The sequence below is a fragment of the Gallus gallus genome, chromosome 2, assembly GCF_016699485.2.
Source record: "Gallus gallus isolate bGalGal1 chromosome 2, bGalGal1.mat.broiler.GRCg7b, whole genome shotgun sequence".
Lineage (NCBI taxonomy): Eukaryota > Metazoa > Chordata > Aves > Galliformes > Phasianidae > Gallus > Gallus gallus.
In genome coordinates this window covers 78,759,950-78,784,643 of record NC_052533.1, presented here as the reverse complement: position 1 = coordinate 78,784,643, position 24,694 = coordinate 78,759,950, and the positions used below count along the sequence as shown (strand labels likewise).

The 24,694-nt window shown below is 36.6% G+C and overlaps 1 long non-coding RNA gene across 1 annotated transcript; it reads right to left on the bottom strand.

Moving 5' to 3' along the window:
• Positions 1-6,470: 6,470 nt before the first annotated feature.
• On the bottom strand, positions 6,471-20,671 carry LOC112531793. The gene is made up of 5 exons (XR_003073808.2): positions 19,685-20,671; positions 18,965-19,083; positions 13,710-13,793; positions 12,699-12,832; positions 6,471-7,057 (listed from the first exon to the last, which is right to left on the bottom strand). It is a non-coding gene; the product is annotated as an uncharacterized LOC112531793 (long non-coding RNA).
• Between the last annotated feature and the right edge of the window lie 4,023 nt (positions 20,672-24,694).

Below are 24,694 nucleotides of genomic sequence, written 5' to 3'. Positions count from 1 at the left end.
TATCAAAATTTCAGGAGGACACAATTTGAGCAAAGATGAAAAAAGTGGTTTAAGGTGTTGCACAGAACTAGTTATATTTCATTGGTAACATACTCACACTTGTAATGAATAAACAGAGATACCAGGGCAGAACAGTATCCTGAAAGCCTGTGCTTTGGTTATGAACATTTCTGAACATATCTGAAGTGTCTCTAAACTACTCAGCTTGCCCACACACTTTTAGATGGACCTCTCATCAGAACTAAAGCAAATTATTGTCAAGAGACCTAACACAGCTGAAGTGAAGGATTGATCAAGGTCTATCTTTAAGACATTCTTTAGCTTTTGTTAAACTTCTTTTTTTTTTTTTTTTAATAGTTAAAAAGATTTATTTTTTAATTAATTCTCAGATTATCTTTTTCTTCCAGAAGTGTAGTCCATTTTTTTTTCCATGAAGTATAGTTATAAATATTATAAAAATAAGCTTATAAAGCTTCTAATGAGTTGAAATAAGTCCAGTGTACAAGATTATTAGCAAACAGTACTAGCAAGAGTTCCAGAATGTTTTAATGGGCTTGTATGTCTGACAGTGTCATACTTGTTTAAAGTAACTTGCACTATATCAGTGTGTGAAGATAATATTATTTGCAGCGATGTTGTCTGTAACAAAAGCTCTTCTTTCTAATGTGTTAGTCATTCTGCTGCTGTTTATTTATAAATATCCCTCTGGGACCTCTGAAAGCCACCAAGACCAAGTTCAACCTCCTGCTCAAAGCAGGGTGAACTTCAACTGTAGATCAGGTTGTTCACAACCTTGTTCAGCTGAGTTTTGAAAATCCCCTACACTGGAGGTTCTACAGACAACATTTTCCAGTGCTAATCCAGGTATTTCCAGCAGAATTTCCAGTTGCATCTGTTGCGTCATTCTCTCTTAGTGCACCTCTGAGAAAAGCCTGGCTTTATCTTCTGCACAGTTGCCATCCATCTTTTCGTGTCCATGATAAGTAAACCCGGTTCTCTTGGCCCTTTCTCCGATGTCTATGAATGGAATGTTTTCACTGAATTATCAGTTGTGATTAATTTGAAGTGTATCAAGTGCTCTTAATTGTTATGTTGTTTATAAACAGAGTCCTTCAGGCAAAATTGAGAGTCTTTTTGGAAGAGTAGATTAATAGAGCATATTTCATTGAAAAAATAAATAAATGGAAAACTTATAATGCAATTATCTCAGAGGCAACCTGCTCAGTCTGTCTGGGGAATATTGGTGTCTTAGCTTATCCATAAAACATGTGTAATAGCAACATGTGATATTGTGCATGTCATTTGGAAATAAGTTTGACAATAAAGACAGCTGTAGTAATGACAAAAGACATACAGAGTAAAAACAACCAGAATTCAGAGTTACTAAGAAAGAGAAAGCAGAAATGGAAAAAAACAACCAAGCAAGCAAAAAAAAAGTACGCCCCCAAATTGAATTTTTAAAAATATTTGTTTTAAGAGTAGATAAGAATAGCATATAATTAAGGCATTAAGCGTGTATTTTCCTCAGTCAATTTAAGATATGCTTTCTTTCAAAAGGTGTTTGAAATACATTTCTATGATGAAAAGCTTTAGGCCATTTCTCGTTCTAATTAAATATGTTTCACTGCAGTTAATCTGGGTTTCATCAGGTTCTGCCTCTGTGTGATAAAGTCTGCGAGCTCTCTGATAAAATCATAATTGGAAAAAATCTTTCTCTCAACTGCCTGAAATGTTGATTTTCAGATTGTGACTATTCTCCTGAGCTCATTTTTAAACACAAATGTAACGAGGAAAAAAACCACTGTCAGTTACCAGTTAACTGCCTGCATCCAATGGATTGCAGTTGGTGAAGCCTGGGCAGTTGCTTCTGTGACTCATTCTAAGGATCTTTCAGATTTGGTGGAAAAACAGCAACCGATGGCAAGAGTCTGGAAGAATGAAAAATTACATATTTCCACTGTTTTTCAGTGGTGTTTTCCACATTTTTTCTACATTTTCTACAGGAACTTTCTGAAGAAGGAATAATAATAATAAAAAAAAGCTGAAGAAATGAACAAAAGAAGGATTTTGCTTATGTTTCCATGAAATTCTATTTTGAGTCGTAAAAAAGCAGATTTTTCTCACGTGTGGCTAGAGAACGGGGAGATGAACAAAATATTCTGTGGCCAGCTCTGTAAGCCCATTGCTACACCTGAAACAGAATTTCTCCAGAGGAAAAAAGAAATATATATGGGTGAGAGATGAGGATGTTGTTATGTTCCCACTGCAAACCACTGCATGTCCTCATGTATTAAAAAGTTGACCTTTACTAATAGAAATGTTCCTGCAACTAACTGAAGAATACCCATCTCCAGTGCAAGAATAAGCTTCTACACAAACCCATTCCTCATGTGGTGAGCTGCTGTGACTCTGGTTTCATCTGGCTCCTTGTCTAGAGGCTGCTGTGCCCAAAGCTTCTCTTCTTCTTGTGTGGGTTCAATACACCATATATATCCCTGGAGAAGAGAAACTGACAGTGACAACTCTAAAGTAAGATCTAATCTCAGTGCCACTGGTAATAATAAGGAGCAAGTCTACCAGCATCAGATAAATGCTGAGCAGTTATGCGAGGTCGTAACTACCTCCTTTGTGGCATTTGAAATTCTCCAATATGCAGTTACAGCAGTTCAGTGTTGCCTACTACCTGGGTAACTGTTATCTTCATTTTAAACCTTATGTTCTCTCGGGTGCGTATTCTGGAAGTAATGTGTCCCCTCCTAATTTCATGTCTGTCAGCAACTTTCCCAGGAGTTGAATATTTTGCTTGTCATACAGGGCCAGATTTTCTGTATTTCATTCACTGATGTATGCATATGTACACACAAGACCATATGTATGCTCAATGAGAGACTAAAGAAAGAGAAAAGCAAATCCTTCTCATCTTGTTTCAGGAGCTTTCCTGTAGAAGATCTCAGAAGTTTCTTCTCACAGGTTCTGACGAGACCAATTAGAGTCTTAAGAGAATTCACAGTGTCAAAATGTCATATTTTCTCTGTAATTGGTACCCAAAAGAACAGAGTTGAATGTAAGTTTTAGTCTATCTCTGTAGCTCAGTGAAAATTACTTAGCAGAACATCTGAGGTTTGTCTAGAGTCTGTCTTGTAAGCTATAGAGAAACAGGATGCCACAAAAGAGTTTCTGATGCTCTTAATAATGCTGGAAGCATATGCTAAGGAATTTGAGAAGCTGAAAGCTCTACTAAAAGAGTTATTCTGATCAGTATACTGAAAGCAGGCTAATATTCATTTTCAAAGTCAGGAGTTCAAACTTGGATCAAGCTAAACAGCTAGAAATCCAGAAGTTAGATGTTCAGTTGCTACACATGACAGGTTCATCCTACGGTTTTCCGCACACAATGACATTATATTGCATACTTAAAGGCCTCCTTTAAATCCTATCATTCATTTTCTATATCCTTTTTGTTTTAAAATAAATTCCCAAAATGCGGTAGCTGCTGATTTTTGTGTCTCCATTTTTACATGATGCCTTCCACAGTCACCCAAGCTGGCTTTTTGAGCATTAACATCACTTATGTACATCAACTTAAGTAAGTTTAACCCTATTTACTGAAAATGTTCATCATGTCTTCACATCATGATGTGGATACATCATGGGTCATTATTGTAAACACACTCATAATACTGTCAGAGAACAGCATTAATTCTGGAATGCTACACTGAGTTATTACTCCTAAGGAGGGAGAACATATTCAAACCTGTAACCGTATCTGAATACCAAAACAAACATATGACGGATGTTGGAATAAGTGTGTGCTGATATGTGAATTCCGTTTTGTTTTGTGAAGCTCTTGTATCACTCTAATCTGCATTGTAGGCTGAAAGTCTTACTGCTTCTGATTGTGCTTTGTGTGGTGTGATGAGCGAGAGTCTAAATTTGAAAGTGTGTATCTTCACTGGGATGGTCAATGTTACTGGGGAAGGTGAAGAGTGTTTTTCACCTCATGGAGAAGTGAGACAAGTTAGCCAGGCACTTTTCAAGGCTCTGTTTGTTGATAAAGAAAAGAGACAAAGGAGGCTTCACTACTTCTAAAAGAAACAGAAAAGAATCAGAAACTGTAGAACTATCAGGCATTAGCAAGAGCCAAAGAAGGAAGGAATGAATGTCTTTCAGATGTTATAAAATTAATCTATGCAGATAACCCTCAGACTGCCTCTTCATAACCACAACCCCCAAAACCCAATTAAAACAAACAAACAAAATCCAGCAAGCTAAGTAAATAAATAAACACAACAAAAATAGACACGTGAACAGGGAAACTGAATCATGTATCAGCCCAACAGCACCCAGGGGAAGATGCAATCAGAATCAGAGTTACAGACAGCATGAATTTGAAAGAACTAAACACTACTTACAGCGGTCATTTGACTTTATAGCCTCCTGTATGAGGCTGCCTGACAACACAAATGTCCTCACTTTGTTAAGAATTTTCATTTATGCTTTAAGGTAAGCATGCAATTGCCACATGTATGATAACCTCCTGCATAGGGTTAAGCAGAGCAGATACCTCTTGAAAAGAAAGGCAGTGAAGGTATAATAAGAATGTAGAATGAGTGATCGAGAGGAAGTAGGACAACGACAACACTGACAAGACTACCTGATACTTCAGAGAATGTGAAGGCACGCATTTGAACAGTGAAAAGATAATGTAATTGGTAATAGAAATTGTGATAAAGGGTCAACTTCTCTGAAAGTTAGATATTCTGCCTAAAACCTAGGAGCAGATTGCTTTGTCTCTACCAGAAGCTGCAAACCCCCTTCTGAACAATTTTGCAGGATGTATTAGGAGCAAAAAAGCAGATGATGTGACAAAAACACCAAAAATGCTGTTTTGAGAAAACTTTGCCACTAGAGGCAAAGGTCTCAAGTAGACACAAACTGAGGTTTGGAGCCAATATAAGGCTTGTGCCTGTCTCGTGGTAGAGGATTCACTGTGCCTGGAAGTAAGAGGAGATGATTGTTGGGAGTCAGGACTGGTGTAATGATAAGATTGGAGATGTTTGCACAGCATCTTTTTGCAAACTGTATGTAAGCTGCTGCAAATGCTCATGGTTACCTCTCATTTTGCTAATGGAGGAGGAGCCTTGTGATCATAAATAAACTTTGGTGAAATGTTTCTAAATCTACCCTTGGTCCTGTTTCCTTCTTATCCACAGAATTCCCCAAGTTACTTCTGCGGCAATAACCAGTTACCTACTTGGCAAAAGGAGATGCTGAAATACACTGACAGAAAAGTCACAGTATTACTCTTCCTATTCTTCTTCCCCTATGTTCTTGAAGCACTTACCTTTTGGGATAACGCAACAGAAACTTCTTATAAGAAAATATCATAATGACAATGAATCACTATCATGTGTAAATTATTTGTTTCTATCCTAGTAGAATTGGGTTTGCTTTGGTCTACTGCATAAGATCCTAACTCTGATATAAAAAAGGAAGGAATTTTAAACACGTCAATGGATGTCTTACAAAGCATGTTGTCTGATGATAACATCCAAAATAAAGTATGCAACATTGGTTTTCCTTTTCTGTTAGTACCAGAAAAGTGACCTTTTTTTAGTACCAGAAAAAGTGATTTGCTTCAAGAAATTACCTTGCTCTAATGAGCTAACAAAAATCATGCCAGTTACTGAATTTACAGAGATAGCAAGATTGCTATCTCAGCAAAGAGAGATTGAGGACAAAGAGGTAAAGAGAGGAGGGATTTCCCCTACCAGGAGGGGAATGGGACTAACCTGATGAAGAGACTGTAACAAAGAACTGGTATGTGGGAAAGGGGACCAGGAAGAGGTTAGACAGGTATGAGAAGCAACTGTGAGAAGAGAAAGGACAGCAAATGAGCAAGTCAAGAATTCAATGCAAAATTCCTGTATGTGATTTCCTAGCTCACCTGACTGGTCAGTGAAAAACAAATCCTTCAGAATAGAGTCATCTGATGGCAGATAACATGCTTTATTTCCATAATAATATTTTTATGTAACTTGAGTAATGAATATTATAAAGCTTTTAAAAAACTACAAACAAGCAACAACAACAACAAAAGGAAATAAGAATTCTTTTACTGGTTGATAAGAATGCTTAAAGAATTATATTTGGATTTTAAAAGGGGAAAAAAAAACACACGTCTGTGCTTTGGTTTTCCCATGCCAGGTTAATCCAAACATGAATCCATTGCCTTGTAGTATGAATATGATTATTTAATATTAGCACCTACTCCTGAGTCTTTTAGCATAATCATAAATGTGTCCTGAGAGGTTATTAAAATTGCTGAAAGTTTAGTCAGTGTTTCCCTCCTTGCTTTATGCAAATGTATTAGAATATGAACACTGAAAAAGATCAACCAGCACCTGATCTTAGCTGCTATTAATTTAGCTAAGCAAATTAAAAAGGAAAAACGCAGAGACATTCAATAGCAATCAATAGTGGGCAATTTTCTTAACATCACATTTGAAAAATTAAAGTAATTTAGGCTGTCCCATTCTTCTATATTACCAGGGAAACTGTGAAGTGAAAACTGCCACAAAATCTGATGAAATGAATTTGAGGAATATGCCCAAGGAACCAACTGTCATGAAGTCTTGGGTAGAAGGGAGAGCAAATGTTCCAACATGCAAATTTAATATAGATTTTTTTTAATGTCTGTAACCTTCTTCTTCAGCATATAGCAAATCCATGTGACAGATTGAGGTAATATTCCCTTTTATAAGATTTTGCAGCTATTCAAGTCTAAAGTCCCAAAGCTGCATTTCTGTATTGTACTTTGAAGAAGGGAGAAGTGTAAAAACTAATGTAAAAGTTTCTGGTCATAGTTTAAGCTCCTAATCTCTTACCTTAAAGAAAGCCCATAATAAAGACTATCAGCAGTGTGGGGACATGTGGCTTTACTCATGTATAGACAGTTGATACAGGGTGAGTCATTCACAATATGCGTTCATATTGGCTGATCCATTTCACACTAAAGCTGATGGAAATTGCTTGTTAACAATTGAAGTGAAGGTAGCTGGGAAAAAAAAGGTCACATTGTTAACAACTTTGCCTAATTGCTACTTCATGTTCCCACATAACCAACACATATTTTTCAAACAAACAGAAAGGCATGAGAGATGCTTAAATTCAGCAAACAAGAGATGTCTTCCATAACGAATACTTAATTCACCATAAATAAACAGATTTCTTAGTAGGAAAATTAATGAATGTTTGTTCTAAAATATAACTGTTTATAATTTATCTTGGAAGGCAGATTGTGATTTCATTCACATTATTTTTTCAGATAAATGATAAAACTCTACATCCTAAAATAAATGGTTGTTAGATTGTTAGACTAACATTGACTCACATATCAACTTGATTTGCAAGCAATTAGCTTGAAAGGAAAAATAAGGAGAGGTAAGCCACTGCATGGCTGGGAATCAGATAGTTGGGATTAATGTAATTCAGAATAGGTATACCAAAAATAGTATTTGATAGGATGCTTATTTTTGATGTATATATTTAATGAATGCACAATTAATACTTTTGGAAAAGGTCATGTACTCCAAAATGTTCTGCCTCAGGATAAACTTATATATATATAGAAGTTTAAAAACAATTTAACACATAAAATACATACAACTATGTATTTCAATATTAGCTTTTAGTCTGTACTCATTTCCTCTGCCTCATTAAACATAATGGGAATGAATAGTCAAGTGTAATTGGAATATTTTGTTTAAAATGCTACATTAAAATATTACATGCCAGAGAATTTTGAATCTCAAATTTATAAAAGAGTGTACCAGTTGTCTCTAAATTATTAGTGTATTAAAATGGATGGGATAAGGATTAGGCTCTTTTTATGTATCAGTGTCACTGATACTCTATTTTTTACTCCACGTGTAATTCTTACAGAGCTGATAATTTGAATGGATTCACTGTAGTCACAATTAGATCCTGAAGTGAGCTTACCATTGTATTTGAAACACTTCTAGCTATAGAGCTGAATGAGAGGATTTGACATTCATGTGTTCAGATGACAATGCATACTAATAGTAGAATAATAAGTAGAATAATAGTAGTAGTAGAATAATAGAATACTAATGCATATACTTTGCCCAGGGCATTGTTGGTTACATGGAGATTCCCTATAACTGCCAGGTGGATGATACCAAAATCCTTTGCTTTACTCAAACACACTGCTCAAAAAAGTACGAAATCCAAATCTCTTCTTTTACAAAACTCAAAGTCCCAAAGTTCACTGGAGCAGTAACACTAGATAAGTGTCTGATATTTTACAATCTTGCATTTTATTTTGGGAGTTAGCACTTTGGGGGTTAGTTTTGTTTAGCACTGTTGTTAGTGATCATGCCCACTTGCAATTAATGAAGTGATAATTGCTGAAAGAAACATTCCTTATTTACTGATGTGAACAAGTTGATGCTAACATGTTTGAGCTAGTCAATCTGGTTTCCAAAATACTTTTCCTGGATTCATTTGGATGCCTATCTGAATCAAGCTCTGATGAGTGGATGAGATTATTAAATTCAACTAAATCCTGACAAATTACGCAATTCTTACAAGAGTGGATTTAGGGCTTAAGAGGAGGAGCTTTGCATGATTTATGTGGAGCTGTTAATTATCCTTTGTGGCCTATACTAGCAATCAAGTTTACTGTTTATAATCAATATTTTAAAAAATGGCCTTCTTGTAATATTTTCAGTCTTTACATCTGGATGATGGAAATATATAACTGCAAAGGTAAATTTAGAAGACAATACTGTGAATCCATGCTTTAAAACTCCTTATTTAACTCAATATTTAAGCAGTTTCTTGCAGAAGTTGTTATTAACGCAAAGTTGTTATTACTGTTGTTATTACTTGATACCCAAGTACATTTCACAGAAATAGCAGCTTGCTTTTTTCATAGTTTCTTATTGCAACAAAGGGTACTTATTCTTTTTTATCAGTTATTTGCAGGAGATCAATCAAGAGGAGTGTTGTCCCTTCCCTCACACAGGGGTGATGCTGTCTTTTGCACCCAAGCCACGCGAGTCTTTTGAGTACTGGGAGGAAAATGCCCTGCGTACAGAAGGTTTTGCCTGTTAAATAATTTAGTTAGCTTTTCTGACTGAACTGCCTCAAAACCACATAATCCAGGAATGCTGCATTTTGGCTAACTTTTCAACTTGGCTAGATGTGAGAGAATAATATCTGTGTTGTCCTCCTGAAACCACCCACAAAAAGTCTATATGAAAATAAAGAAAGCCTGCAGCCTGAAGCTAACAGCTTTGTGAGAGGGTGTTTACAATTCACAGTATGTCTTTTGCATGCCAATTGCCATAGTGCGTGCCTGAGCTCAGCATTCTCTGCAAAATCCCTATGGGACAGAATTATGTTGATCTTCCCTTAGCTTAGTGTTCTAAACTGAACACTCAAGCTCAGCTTTACTGAGTGAATTTGATAAAAGAATTGCTTACTTTCTCAAAGAATTAATTTGTCTGGGAATTTGGGAAATGAGAAGGTTAATTTTAGTAGAAGGAAGATGAAGACTAGAAGACTGCATAATTTCTAGAAATGCATTTATTTCAGGATTTCGCATTAAATACAAATAAACAGATATGTGCAACTTGATTTTTTTTTTTTTATATACGGTTCTGGAAATAGACTCATTTTTAGCCATTTTTCAAATTCATTATTCAGTAGATGCTTCTAAAATAGAATTTACACAACGCATCAATCACTGTGCTTTACTGCTGAATTCAGCATACAATACATATATCAATCAAAGTTTATTGAAAACTTAACTGATAACTACTAACTGCAGACTTGTTCCTGATAAAGTTATTGGCAAGTTCATTTAAATAGAAAGCATATAATACTGAATCCCTGGTGAAGTTACATTTTAGTCCATTTATTTGTCAGTTAAGAAGCAGAATAAAATTATGATTATTTTCTATTAACTTGAGGGAGACATTAAATATTTTTAGACGTAGTAGTCTTGGAATACTTTATCAGTTAAAATGGAATTGATTTTAGTATAACTAATTTATATGAGCAAGGCACCTGGAGCATATATGTGTAAGAAGTTACAAATAATACGGCAGGACAGCTGACAGGTGGAACTGTTTCAGGTTCACAAGCTGTTCTGGATTCTTCTACCACAAAATCATCTATAATCACACTACTAAGGAAAGCTGTGTTATTGTTGGCATTTATTTTGTAGAATTCCAGATGTTTCCTCTAAAAATGTTTCTTTCTTTCAAAATCATTCCTCCTTTGTGAAGGCCCTAACCCAACACAGAATTCAGGCAGTATGGCTGTTAAACATTTCTGGTGGGAGTAGGGCTTCTGGTAATAATTTTCTGCACCAAGCAGATCAAAATGAACTCATTTAAGTGTTTGACCTACTGTAGTTAAGATTCTATGCAGAAATGCTTTTCAGTTCAGAAAGTTAATTTCTTGCTACTTATTGCCTTGCTTAGAGCTTGGAAGATTCTTAAGAGGAGACAAAAACAAAAGAGCTCTGTAGGATTGGATTAAGTAGGATGACCTCAAGTGTACGTTCACAAATTCTGTCTGGCCACAGGCCAGGTGTAATTTCCTAGAGACCAGTGTTCAGGGAATTCAATAGAGTCCTAAGGCTTTGAGTCAGTAAATGGAGTAAAATAATTAAGTTGAACTTTGGTAGAAATTTGATGTATACATCTAGTGGGTGATGAAAGAAACTGTCATTTTTCTGTTTCTTCCTGACTCTTCAAATGCTTTAATGCCCTTAAGCAGACTTCATTTTAAAAGTCCAGACTAAATTCTAGTTTGCCTTCTATGGAATCACAAGTTAAAATCTCTTCCATGACCTGTTAGATATTTTTCTTTCTAGTATTAATTCTTTTGACTTCTGTGTGGATAAAAATTGACATGTTTTTGTATAAACATGTGCATATACTCACAAGCTATGTTTATTTCTAGGAAATAGGTGGATGAATATTTCAGATGCAGTTTATTACCTGAATTTTCCACAATACTGAGCTGCAGCACCACTGAGGATCAGCCAAGTTTTTTTTTATTTTTCTTTTTTTCTTTAAAACCAAGTAGAATTATTTTGGGTAAAGTGCAGGTTCTTCATCTGATATTCTATTCTGTTACTCAGGCACACTGTGTATCTGCTGACTTGCCTCCTCTCAGTGTGCATTTGTAAAGTCTGCTTCTGCTCCAAGCTGAGAGCCCCAAATGTGCAAGCATCATTCATGATCCTAGATGTGGTGGATATTTCTGATTTTTCTCCTGTTCTCTGGTTGACATTTTTCTGATCACTGCCCTATGCCAAAGCAGTAATGCATCAGTTGTTATGGCACTTCTGGAACTGCCTTTATTTCTACTCCTTGAGATTTTTTAGCATTTTTGCTGGTGTCTGTGGGTCATTGCTTTCAGAATAATGGTTCATTCACTTATTTTTCTTTTAAATGTTTTTTCCCCCTATGTTAATTAGCTGTTCTGTTGGCCTCTCCTTTCTCCTGCGGTCTCTGAGTACTCCAAAATGCTATCCTTCATTCTCTGTTTCTCTCAGTACATTACTTCTGACAGTTCATCCATACATATCTGCTTTGTGCTGATTTTATAAGTCTGCTTATGAATTTTCTAATCTCACACTGATACTGATGTCCCCAGTATCTCTGTCAGTATGAGCCATCATCATTTTAACTCAATGCAACTAAGTTAGTTAACTCCTTAAATTACTTTCATAGCTTCTCTTACCCTCCATCTGTGTTCCAGCTGGCAACTCTGAATACCAAAACCTGAAGTCTGTGTTTTGCCAGTTACATCAGATATCCATGGAAAGTCCCTGTGCTACTGCTGTCTATTCATCTTCAACATTCCCTCAGATCACCCATTTCTGTCACTTTATTCAGAATCTCCCATTTAGGCTATCGTAATATCCTTGAGTAACTCACCACCTTTTCACTTCCTGCTTTTCCAAAGGTACACCTCACCTAGCCCTGTACAAAATCCAATTTCTGAGGTCAAGTTGATTTGATTCTCTTGCTCACCTCTCGATTTTCTTACTTTTGCCATGCTCTACCATACTAATCTTCTCACTGTCAAGAGTCCTGTATGACTACTCCTCTATGCAGAGGTGCAGTTGGTTCTTTCCTGTTCACTTGTGCTCAATGCAGTATCTTTTCGTTTATTTGAAAAGGCAAAAGTACCAATAAAGAAAGCCTATTGTATATTTCAATCTAGTCTTGGGGAGACTTGTCAGTACAGCATTGTGCTCACTGATGGCTATTTGGTGACTTACCTGAAATGGAGATGTTGTCTAGTTTGCTGCTGACAGATATCTAAATTATACAGTTAGGTGTTATAACTGGTATTGATGTCTACTTGGCAGATTCAGCAGAGGTCAAGCACTGAAGTAGTTTGAAGACTAAATGATTCTGTCACTCTAGCACTTGGCCACTGCAGAACAGGTCTGCTAATGCTGATCCCAGAATGCTTTCCCTGTTTTGTGTGTATGAGTGTACCGCGGAGGATTTACCTCTCTGTGCCTGTCAAACTAATGCTCTTCGGAAATGCTGAGCAAACTTTAGCAGTGATCATTTGCTTAGAAAAAGTCACTGCACAAATCTCAAAGGTCATCCACTTTCTGACAAAAAAACTGATGATCTCACCTGTCAGCATTTGTCCTTTGTTTGCTTGTGAGAATCAGTGACATCTCTTCTTAAGCCATCAGTCCTTGCCAGTAACGTATCTCAACTTCACTTTTTTTCATCTTTACTATTTCTTCAGGCATTCTAATTCTGCTCTTTGAAGTGTGCCAAGTAATAAATATGGTGAAGAATGTATTTTGGAGGCTTTACTTCAGAGATTGAAACAAAAAACATTTTGGCCATTTCCTAAACAATTTCACTCAGTTCAGTTAATTCAAAACCAAATAATTCCAGAAAATGATGAAAATGTACTGGTTCAAGGTTCTCTATATGTGCACTGAGCTCACTGTAGGATCAAGTTGAATTAAGTACCAGAAAGAAAACATGACTAGTTAAATCACAAAAGAAGAATGTGATGTTTGAGGCAGCTCATCTGGGCTTCCTGCACTTGAGAAGCAGTAGCACAAAAAGAGATGCAGTTTCATCTTTAGGTGAGTAGGAAGATTGTTTTACATTAACAGCAATAAAAAAAGGCAAAGTCAATAAAGACATTAAAATGAGACCTGTTAGAGCTGAAACTAGGAGCAAATGCCAACATGAAGAGTTATAGTCTGGAAAAGTGATATGAACTGTCTATGTAATTAATACTTCTGTTCACAATTCATAACACTTGTCTTAACTTGCAAGGTAATTTCTAACAAATAACTGAGTTGTCTTTAATTAAACACAATTTCAGTTGAAGATAAGTGGGTTTTTAATATTTTTTACTCTCATCTTATGTGTGTGCATATTGTGTCTTCATTAGATTTTTGCATTTGAGTATATTTATTCCTATAAATAGCAAGAGCTCTGTCTTCTGGATTTTACACGATGAGACCTGGTACTGACTCGCCATACTCTGACCAGGGTAACACGAACAGTTGCAAATCACTTGAAACCATGTGCAAGTAAGAGCCATGACCTTTCTTCATTTGCTTAAGGACAGCTATGCAGAAATTGACACTAGATGCAGTCTATCTTACATCACCTTACCAAAACGGAAGTTGGAGAAATTAATCTCAGTTAATCTCACTTCTAGTGTCATTAGCTTTCGCCTGTTATCTTCTGATTTAAAACCTACAAGAAAATTGTGAAAAGAACAATAAGATGGTTACTGAGGTCTCCTGCTATTACTAGTGGAGTACTTAAGACTTTCATTATGTGTCTTAAAGTGTTTTTTCCTCATAGGTACTTCATTTCTAGAAGATAAAAGTCCTTGAACACTCAGTGCTTCACAGATCTACTTAAGCAGATAAATATTGCCTTCTACTGTGCATCTGTAAAAAGGAATATCCATATGGATAATAAACTATTAGCTATCTATCTTCTTTGAAGAGTTAATTTTCTGAGCTGTGTCTCTTGGACTTTTCCATCCTTTCACTGAGTTTTCCACTGGAAAGGGTGATTAGGCCCACATTCACTTACTGAAACTTTCAGAGCTTTCTGATGTTTTCATTCAGTTCAGATTTGAATCATACTTCCCAATGTTATAAAATGGTGAAGCAGAGATACATACTCATAAAAGAGTGCCCTTCAGAGGGGTTAAAGAATGAATATGAGATGAGTTCTGGAAGTAACTTTTTCTTATAGAGACTCAGTAATGTCCTGACTTCGGTGTTCATCTGACTTAACATGAGGTATGAGTAGGATAGTTTGCATTTATTTTTTTTTTTACTATGCATATTGAATTATATCACGCTAGCACAACTCTATAGACACATGAATTTACTTACTTAAGATAAGCTTTATTGTTAGTATTCATTGCAAATCATCCCAGGAGCCACTAAGAATAATTTCAATTTTGAAATGCATTCACATCTTGTCACCTTCATTTCTGATGTTTATTAGTTTTCTCCTTCACTCTTACATCTTCTTACCTTTTTAATGTTTTTAGATTAAACATTAATCCAAGCTTTCATTTCTCTTTACATCTGTGGTGTGGTTTTTCTTTTCCCTTTTTCTCTTTTTCCCTTGTTTAGAAGATTTGCATAGCTAATGCATCAATTTTAATCCTATCCTTTAAGGTGCTCTCTAAGTGTATGATGACTGAACAGAGTAGTAGAAAGAACAGTAGCTCTGTGATAGGTTGTCATGATGTCATGCTATCCAACAGATGGGGAAGCAAGCATGATAACAAATCAAGACAGGAGGCTTGCACAGTCCAAAAGCAAGGCTGGTCTGGAAATGGCAGTCAGGGTCAGCCAAGGATCCAGATCAACACTCATCCCCACAGCAATGAGGCACGTCCAAAGTCAATGTTGGAAGTTGATGTAGAGGTTAGGATTTGGAACAACTTTGTCCATGGCCAGGCACAAGCTGAACCAGGTTAAATAGAATCTCTGGGTCCATTTGAGTGGAGACCCCACAGAAGCCTGTCACAGGACCATTAAGGACTATTAATGCACTAATGGCACTAACAGCTTGTAGAATAATATCCACACCATGCCTCATAGGCATATGGCTGCTTTTAACTGCTACAGAATCTCCTTAAGCTAAAATCACTATCCTTAGAAATACAAACAGTAACTGTAGAAGTGATAACAGAATCTTGACCCCATTCAAGATGATAGTTACTAGCTCTTGTTGAGCTCAGAATAATTCTCCCTTTTTTCCCCCCTTGCTCCCTTATTTATGAACTTAGTTGAGTTTTTATGTCTTTGTGCACTTTAGTAGATGTGGGGTCAAACAGTTAACCACTGCAATGAGTAGAAGCATTATCATTATATCATAATGGAAAATCATGCCCGTGAATTCATCCTGACGATGGATCTGCCTAACCTGGCATATGTGTAATATATTTAATCACTAAGGAACTGATGCATTTGGTTGTGAGGGAGGAAGCCTTAACTCCTTTGTGAAACTTATAATAATGTGTGTTCAATGTTCTGAGATTGTTCAGAATTTTCTATTGAACTATAAATCACATGGTGCTTTGGGACATTCAGCACGTGGGAAGCTTGAAAGCAGATAGTTGAAATGGTCTGGACAATTGTTCTGCAAAAATAAATGTGTATTTACTCTTAGCACCATCAAAACAGCAGTTATTTTTAAGAAACTATAGATGTAAGGTATATTTATCAAATGCCAAGTTTGTACATATGTGGAATTCTTTTTGTTGTTCTTGTTAGATTGCATTCTGGTAGAATTGTAGTAACTGCTTAGTAATTTGGCAATGACTGGAAAGGGAACCACTACTGTCTGGTATTTCTTATTAGACTTCTGTACTGCTTACTAGTGGAGTTGTGGTGATCAAAAGAGGAAACTCCTGAAAAGAAAAAATGTACTACTGAATTTCAGTGAGTTCCTCTCATATTTTGCATATCCCTTCTGCCCTTTGTCAAGATCACCTCTAGTTTGTTGGGAAGAGTACAAACCAGCCGTACAGAGCCTGTCACTGGTCTACATATCCCAGAGCTCCAACGTAGCTATCAAAAAGAACAAAGCCTTGTGCTGTGGAGAGCTGTTATTTCTGTTGTTTGTTTACACTATGCCCTATGCTAAGATTCAATCTTATGATCATTGCACTCTAATATCCTTGGAGGAATATTCCCGAATAGGAAGTTAATTAGGAAAAGTGCCAAAATAATACCCTCTATCTGAGAAAATAATTGGAAATTGTTCAGTCAAAACGAATGTGCCTGTCTTTGGTTTCCTTTGCTGCTTCTTAGCCTCTATTTTTTGTTTTCAGTTTGTCTGCAGATATGTCCTGCCAAGAAGCAACCCATCTGGATGCATTTCTCTGTAAAAGTGTGGAACTCAGTCACATTATTTTAATTGCTTAAGTACTTCAGACAGTTCTAGGATGTGAACTCTGGTTAGATATCTCCTGTTTCCTGTCACTGTTAGGAAGGAGAATGCTCCAATGGCTAGGTGAAGATTATGTGTTTTTAGATGTCACTTGTAGTTCTAATGAATTAGGACTCTATTTTCAGCAAGAGTCTGGAAGAGGATTCTCATCACTAGAAAGTCCAAACAAGGATTGCAGTTTGTCCTTTTCCCAGTCTTGAATGTTATGAACACAAATTATTTACTGTGCACTGTATGCACACTATGAGGGAAAAAGGCTCTGCTCTGAAGCAAGACCCTTTCACAAATATAGCAGCCCCTTTCACAAATATTAATGCTGTGATTGCAACTGCTCAACACCAGGGCAGGGGTGTGTGTGAGAGAGAGAAGGTCGGGGCTCTTTTTAGATCCCAGTAAATAAGTCCTGAAAACAAAGCGCTTACAGAATGTCTGTTCTAATAAGATGTTGGATCTCTGTTCCAATAAGATGATGGAATAGGAAAAGGAATATAGATAGTGAGTAAATCTTACATCCCTTCAGATGCTGAGAACCTTAATTTTGTGTAGCAGACAGATTATCCTGCAGCATGCTGAACAGTCCATGGAGAGGTTCATCTGATGCTGCATGGTGAGCTGGAAAACTGAGATGGAATTATCCTTGTGTCTCAATGCCCACTTTCACCTCCCCAGCCCCTCAGGGATATTAAGAAATGTTTGAGAAGCAAACCATAGGACCAGGCAGAGGGTAACACAATCAAGTCATTTCTAACTTGCTTTTGGCAACCAATGGGGGAGCTTAGAAAGTGAATGAAGATTATAAGGGAATTGCAAATAAATACTGTTTGGAGACCTGGTTGTGCTCAGATTGACTGAAAACCCAGGCAGAGTGGTAGACACTAGGAAGTATGTAAAAGAAAACCAGTGTTCACTGTGAAGTGGGAAAATCCTTCTGAGATCCGCTCAGTGCTGCTGAAAGCAGGGTTCCGAGCATCTGAAAGGATGTAAGTTTACTTGCTCTTTTTATCCTAACTAATTGAAATAGCTATTAAGACATTTGTTATTGAGCCCTGCTTGTTGAGATACAGAAGGAACACTGTACCATCTCTCACCTTGCCTGCCAGCTTTAGTGTAGAACAATTCAATTTACTTCTTTGATATAGTCTTTACTTCCTGAGCAGAAGACTTCTATTTTTTAACTCCTCAAGAAAATTGAATCAAATAAACTCTTCTTAAAATAAAAGGAGAAAACATCTGACTCCTGTTCTGCCACAAGACATGAAAGAAAAAAAAAACGTGCTACCAGCATATTTGTTTATTTAGCATAAGCAAGTATTTAACACTTTAATCACTTTTATCTTTGAAATATAATCTGGATGTTAATGTGTTTTATGGTGTTAATGGGCAGAGAAATTTTATTTTCATGTGAATGTACCTAAGAACAAGATGATATTAAAAAACAAAACAAACAAAAAAAAAACAAAAAAAAACCACATTGATTTTAAAGGAATTCCATTATTCACAGCAATTCTTCATTTTTGGTCTCTCAGTTTGCAAATATTTTCTTCTCAGCCTGTAGTAAACTGCTTTATAAATCACATAGAGGCTTCTGGGCAGAAGAGAGGAAGGTAATTGATCTTGTTACTGCACAGCCATAATGATGCAGACCCTGTGCACTAGCCTCATATATTTTGATTTATGTGTCCCCATTTTCCCCCAAAACCACATTAATTGCATTGGTTAAAACGATAGGATGGTGCATAAAATTGATTACTCCAGGGAAACACAATCTAGAATTCCATAGCTTCTGGAATTTACAGTATACCTCATCTTGACTTTAGAAAAAATTCTAATTGATGATCATTTAGAAATGTAAAGACTACATTGGAAGACTTATCATATAATAACTGCATAATGTTCTGGTCAATTGGCCATTAACACGACATCTACAAAGAATTGTTCTGCTGAACAACCAGACACCTAGGAATCTTGATTTAGCTGGCACAGGTAAGCTTTGGATAGTCTAATTATTGTGTCAAATAAATGATTTAATGAGTTTCAGGCTTGCTTCTCATTTGCACCTTCTCCATCTTGTCGTATTGCGGTTTGAGGTAAAATTGAACATATCATTTCCATCAGAACTTGTCACACCCTATCTGATGAGTTTTGCTAATTTGGTCTGCCACTGTGAATTCTCTTCATAATTCTTGATAAGGTGTAAAGTCAGCATACTTATACAGTCATATTTATGAAAACAACTACAAAAGCAAGCTTTTTTTTTTTTTTTTCCCCGGTGTCTCTCGTATGGCAAAGTTTTAATTTCTGGAACAATTATTTTTAGGATTTTATTTTGCTAATATGATATTTTTTCATCAAGTACTTTTAATGTGCAGATGTTCTGTCAAAATTATTAGGTACTGTGAAAAAAAGCTATACAGAACAGACGTAAGCTTGATGCTTCTTACCTATGGCCTTCCTCATGTCCTATCAATGCTGCAGTTAGCGACTCTTCAATCTTGCTCCTGTTCATAGACTGTCCACTCCCATTCTCTCATCTGTGCTATAGCTACCTGCTGATGCATTCCTACAATGAAGATATGAAGATTTATTGCAAGGTTGTCGCAGCATCAAATTTCTTTTCTTTCCTCAAATGTGACCATAATGGCTAGCTCCATCCTTTCTCTATGATATTACAAAGGGAAGAACATCTTCAATGACAGGACAGAAAGAGGCAGGAATTAGTCAAGATATGTAACCATCCTTAAATAATATCAAATGTGTTAGAAAGACTCGTTGAGGCTGACATTCTGGTTAATATCAGAAAAGCCTTGCCATGTGAAAAAATAGCATCTACAATGTGAACAAATGCAAATGTAATCAACGGAAGAAAATGATTCATATTCAGAAAGCAGCAAATTCTTATTTGACAGAGCCATATAACTTACCATCCATCATGTTCCCAGTACTTTTTATTAAGCTTCACGGTAAGAAATGCTTTGGCAGTATCTTATTAAAAATATATATGCATTCAATGCTTTTTATCTTCAACAGTTAGACTCTGGCAGAGCAAAGCGCTGAGACATTAATGTAAGGTGGAGAAAACTTGAGATATAATATTAGGAGTTATGTGTCTGGTGTTGAATCGATAAATATATTAATTTATTTACCTTCTGTAATTTACTTACTTAGGATTCTTCACCATCTGCAGAGCCACAATTCTATGCTGAAATTCATGCTTGAGCCACTTTAATGGATTCCTTATGTCTTGTAATAAGCTGGCATTTGATTTAGTAGTGTCATAGCCCTAGTCACAGCTATGCAACCACTTAGTACCAATCTCCACTGATGCAAAAAAACAAAACAAAACAAAACAAAAACAACAACAACAACAACAAAAACCCGTTGTTTCTTACTCTGTTGTGGTTGCTCCGAGTTGATTTGTTCTGGATCTTTAACCTGGCACAAAGAGACTCTACAAACAGGACTTTCTTAACTTAAAATGTAAAGTGGGTACTTACGGGCTAATATAGTCACAGAAGATAACTAGGGTGGGTGCAATGAGCTACAAGGCTAAACACGCTCACCAACCTAATAAGGCATCGGAAGAGTCTTTACTGGCCAGTCAGAAGGGGAAGAGTTGCCCTTAGCAACTCTCTAGGAGAGAGGAGTTGCTGCTGAGTTGCCGTCTTGCACCAGCTCCAGTCAAAACCAGCAACACTGACAGCTCTGCTTGGTGACTTCATGATGTCCAGGAGTCCCAGTAAGACTGACCATCGTGATTAGTCATGGGTTCTGTTTTGCTTTGATTTGTTTTTGTTGTTTTGTTTTGCATTTGGATCTTGCATCTTTCTATGCTGGTGTTTTCCCCCTTTAAACTTGGAGCTGTTTCTCCTTTGATCTCAGCAATCCTGCTTCTGTCTGCAATGTTCACATTCTTACGTGTCTATAGACAACTGTTTCTGAGCAGACTGACTAGAGCTGTGCTGTATGTGGACACCTAGACAGCTGCATGTGGGTGTTAGCTTGCAGTGTGAACTACTGAGGCAGAGGGTGACACTATCTTTGTGCTTATGGCTGCTTGTTTCCTTCCTCTCTGTGCTGCTGTTACTGCTATTTGAGTAGCTACTCAGCGAATGAGCTTGGTTCATGGAGCTGGAAATGAACCCAGCTGCTTGTGCAGCCCTAGCCCCTGATTGCAGCCCAGTGAGTGGAGTTTCATTTTGTGAGCTGGAACACTGAGAACAGGGAAAACTGCTCATAAAGGTGGCCATAGAGTTGAGAAAATGATCAGGAGATAAATAAATAAATAAATAATCAAACACCAAAACTCTACTTTTTTTTTTTTTTTTTTTCTTTTTTTTTTCTTTTTTTTTTTTTTTCCAGAATCAGGCCAGAAAAGAAGACGACCATTCACTTGCAACATAGTATGTCCAGGCCCCATACTAGCGTGAAGACCATGGAACATGCTGCAAATCTTGGCTGGACTGTCCTACCATATCCACTGTTTGGTCCAGATTTGGCACATTCTGAATTCTGTTTGGGCTGTGGGGGCAACATTTTCCTAGTAACATCATCATCATAGTAGCTGTGATGTGAAACTGTGGGTTACCCACTGATGCAGATGATTATAAGTGCAGCATGCAGGCTTTTGTTCATCACTCATGAAAATACATTGCTGATGGTGGTGACTGTATTGAAAAATAGTGCTTTGTAGCAGAGAATTTGCTCTGTCAAATACTATTATTGTACTCTTTGTAGTTTCCTTAGAAATAAAATAGGAGGATTTACTTTTGGAGCAGCCTATATAGAAGTAGAATCAAGCTCAAAGCTTTATTAATATTATTATTATTATTTATTTTTCTTATGGAACATCCATTATATGGATTACATCTAATACCACAGTCACATATTCAGAGAAAAACACATTTCAAGCATATTTGGACTAAATTTCTGGTCCTACTTTAGCATACGATATTCAGCAGAGCAGTTTTTATCAAATTTGCAGGATTTACCTCCTATTTTATTTTATTTGACAAATAACATAAAGCAATTTTTCTAAACATATAGGGGAGATGAAGGGGAAAAAAACACACTTTTACATAAAATCATGTGTTTTGTTCATTCCTCTGTAATCTGTTCAGGTAAACTGGATTTTGAAGTCCTGCAAAAATGTTGTTAATGGAAGTCTGATGTGCTTTGTGGAATTAGACACACCTGGTTTTGTCGTTTCTGAGCTCATGCATAGTACAGTGACATGTGGTATGAATGTATTGAACAGAACCATAGGAACATAACTATAAAAATCAGAGGAGAGCTGCCTATACCTCTTGTCTCCCTTCTGTTAGTAAAGAATTTTTCTGATCAGACTTCCAGCCTGTTCCTTAGTCACCGATTCCACAAAGATTCGTTTTGGAAGGCATATTTTTTCTGCAGTTGCAGCTAACATCTTCATTCTTCTACTTCCCAGTACTTTGTTGGTAACTTTCATATCAGCACAACTTTCAAGGGCCTTGCATCTCTTCCTGGCCAGTGGAAGTACAGACAGCCTGTGCTGTGTCACTCTCTGGGTTCCTTGGTGGTCCCCGCTGTGCTGTAGAACCTTGCTAATCAATGTCTAAGCAATATCTGGATGAAGATCCGTGACACAGTGTCCCTCAGTGATTTCTGTCATCTCCTCAGGTCCAAGCTTTGTTCTTCACATTCAACTCACCTTTTTTTTTTTTTTTTTTTTTTTTTCCAAAACAGTAATTTATTTAGCAAGTGACTGACTAGTTTTCAGTGTAGGTAGGTTTCATATTGCAGAAAATGACTTGATACAATAGGCAGTCTGTATGTTTCTAACCCTATCAGCATTTTCCAGGCCCTGTCTTGTTGTGGCTGATCTATGAAATGCTGCAATAGCAGAAGGCTCAGAGGAGATAGGAAGGGTAACATGCTCATGAAGCTCAAGGAGAAATGTAGGGAATGATCATGGGTGTCACAAAGAAAGACAAATTTAACACAAGGGGGACGGGTGCATTGTTTTTTCTTCTAGATAAATGGCTGCATTATTTGAGTGCATCAGTCAGCTTTACTGGCAGACGTGATCAACTGGCCTTATCAGCTGAAGGGGTCAACCATTTGTACAACTGTTGGCTGTTTCGTTAACCAAAATAGTAATTCTGACAGACAAAAAAGAACTTTCAACAGAGCAGCAGACTTGACCTGGATTCAACCACATTACTCCTTTCCAGCAGCAGAGGGTGCTCAGCATCATGATGATGAGCATGTTATAGGGAATTACACCAGTAGTGTGAATCCACTGTATATTGTAATCGCTACACTCTGGTAATTTGCGCTTGTATTGTGATTTGAGTATGTTGCTGTTATCATCCTGCAAAATCGAAATGACATATGACATCAAAACAGCTTCTAATAATTTAACTTGGTGTTAAACATTAAACCCTTCATGTGTAGAATATCTAAAGCAAATTTGTTATAGAATGTTAGACTCTGACACGGTTTTGTTAGACCTGTGATTCAATGCAAGTGTCTGCTCTTCATGCAGGTCGACTCAGCTTTTTATGCCTATTGAATGTGGAAATTTCTTCAGGTGAATGCAATTTATTTATAGCAGTGATCTTCAGTAATTCCCTTCATCTTCTCCATTGTTTCTACATAAAAACTTCAGTCATTAAGCCAGAAAATGTATACAGGTGGCACTGATACCTCTATACAGCTGTCTCTTGCTTCTCACATGTTTAAAATATACAAGTCGTCAGTATATCTGTCTTAGAAAGACCTATGATTCTGAAATATAAACTCTATCACAGAAGGCTGGATCTAAAATTATGCAAATGATTCTAGTGTCTATATTTCAAAGAGGTTGCTGAAAAAAATAGTGAAATTTAGAAGAGATACACACACAGTATTTGAAGTCTAGAGGAAATGACAACAAATGGCTTAGCTCAGACCTTCCAAGAAGATTTAAATTAACGATTTTATTTCATAAGTAGTTGCAGAAAATAGGAGTTACTGATGTAATTTTTAACGTTTTGGAGGATAGCATTGTAAGAGTCTAAAGTCACTAAATTCAAATCAGAAATATTGTATAGATGTTTAACTGTCCAAGGGAATGAAGTTCTGAAAGCAGTGGAGGATTTTCAGTCTCTTGAATTCTTTCAGCTGAAATCGGGTACCTACCTGGAAGATGTATTTTTGACAGTCTGTTACAATCAGGATGGAGTTAACTGAGGGAAATGTAATGGGTTTTGATTACAGAACATCAAACAATATGACTTAACATGCTCTAAGCTCTTTGAATCTACTTGTTTCTGTTCTGTTAGAAAGAGATGCATAAACTCATACCGGAAAATATGACTAATGCCAGTTTGAAATATATTCCCTTACATTTTTTTTGTTATTAATATACAGAGCCTGGAATTGCAATGGAACTACTGGGCTCACTGACTATAGTTCCCTCTTTTGACATGTCACAGTGTTTTATAATTGCAAATAAGCATTCCTTCTCAAAGGCTGTTTTAGCACCTCTTTGCTCTGCTGATTGGAATTTCCACCTGTGATCTACTGACAGCTATCATATATACGTATATATATGATACTTTTTTATTATATATATACAGGAGGTTGAGTTAGGGCTTAGTTTTGGGATGTGAACTAGAATGTAGGCATTTTTGATTAGGGCTTGTGATAGGGGGTTTTGTTATGTGTTAAGGGTTTGTTTTAGGGCTTGTGATTTAAGGTTTAATTTGCGTTAGGGTTAACAGTCAGAATTAGGTGGTTGTGTTAAGGACCTGTTTGGTTTTATTTAATCATTAGCGTTAGGCTTGGGGTTCAGGCTAGGGTTTAGGATGACAATTCACAAGTTTAGGTTTTGCATTTAAGTTCAGGATTCAAAATTAGGGTTGAGGTTGAAAGTGAGGGATCCAAGTTTAGGTTTAGGGATTTTCTTAAGGTATTTTTAGAGTTCAGGGTTAAAGTAAGGGATTGTGTTAGTATTCAGATTTAGGTTGGGGTTTTAAGTTTGGGTTAGTGTGTTCTGCTAGGGATTAGGATGTTGCATTAGTTCAGGGTGTGTTTTGGGATGATGGTGCATGTTACAATTTTTAGGTGTATGGATGAAGTTAAGATTTATAATTAGGGTTAAGAATTAAGGGTAGCTGTAGAGTTAGACTTCAGTGTCACAGTTCAGGTTT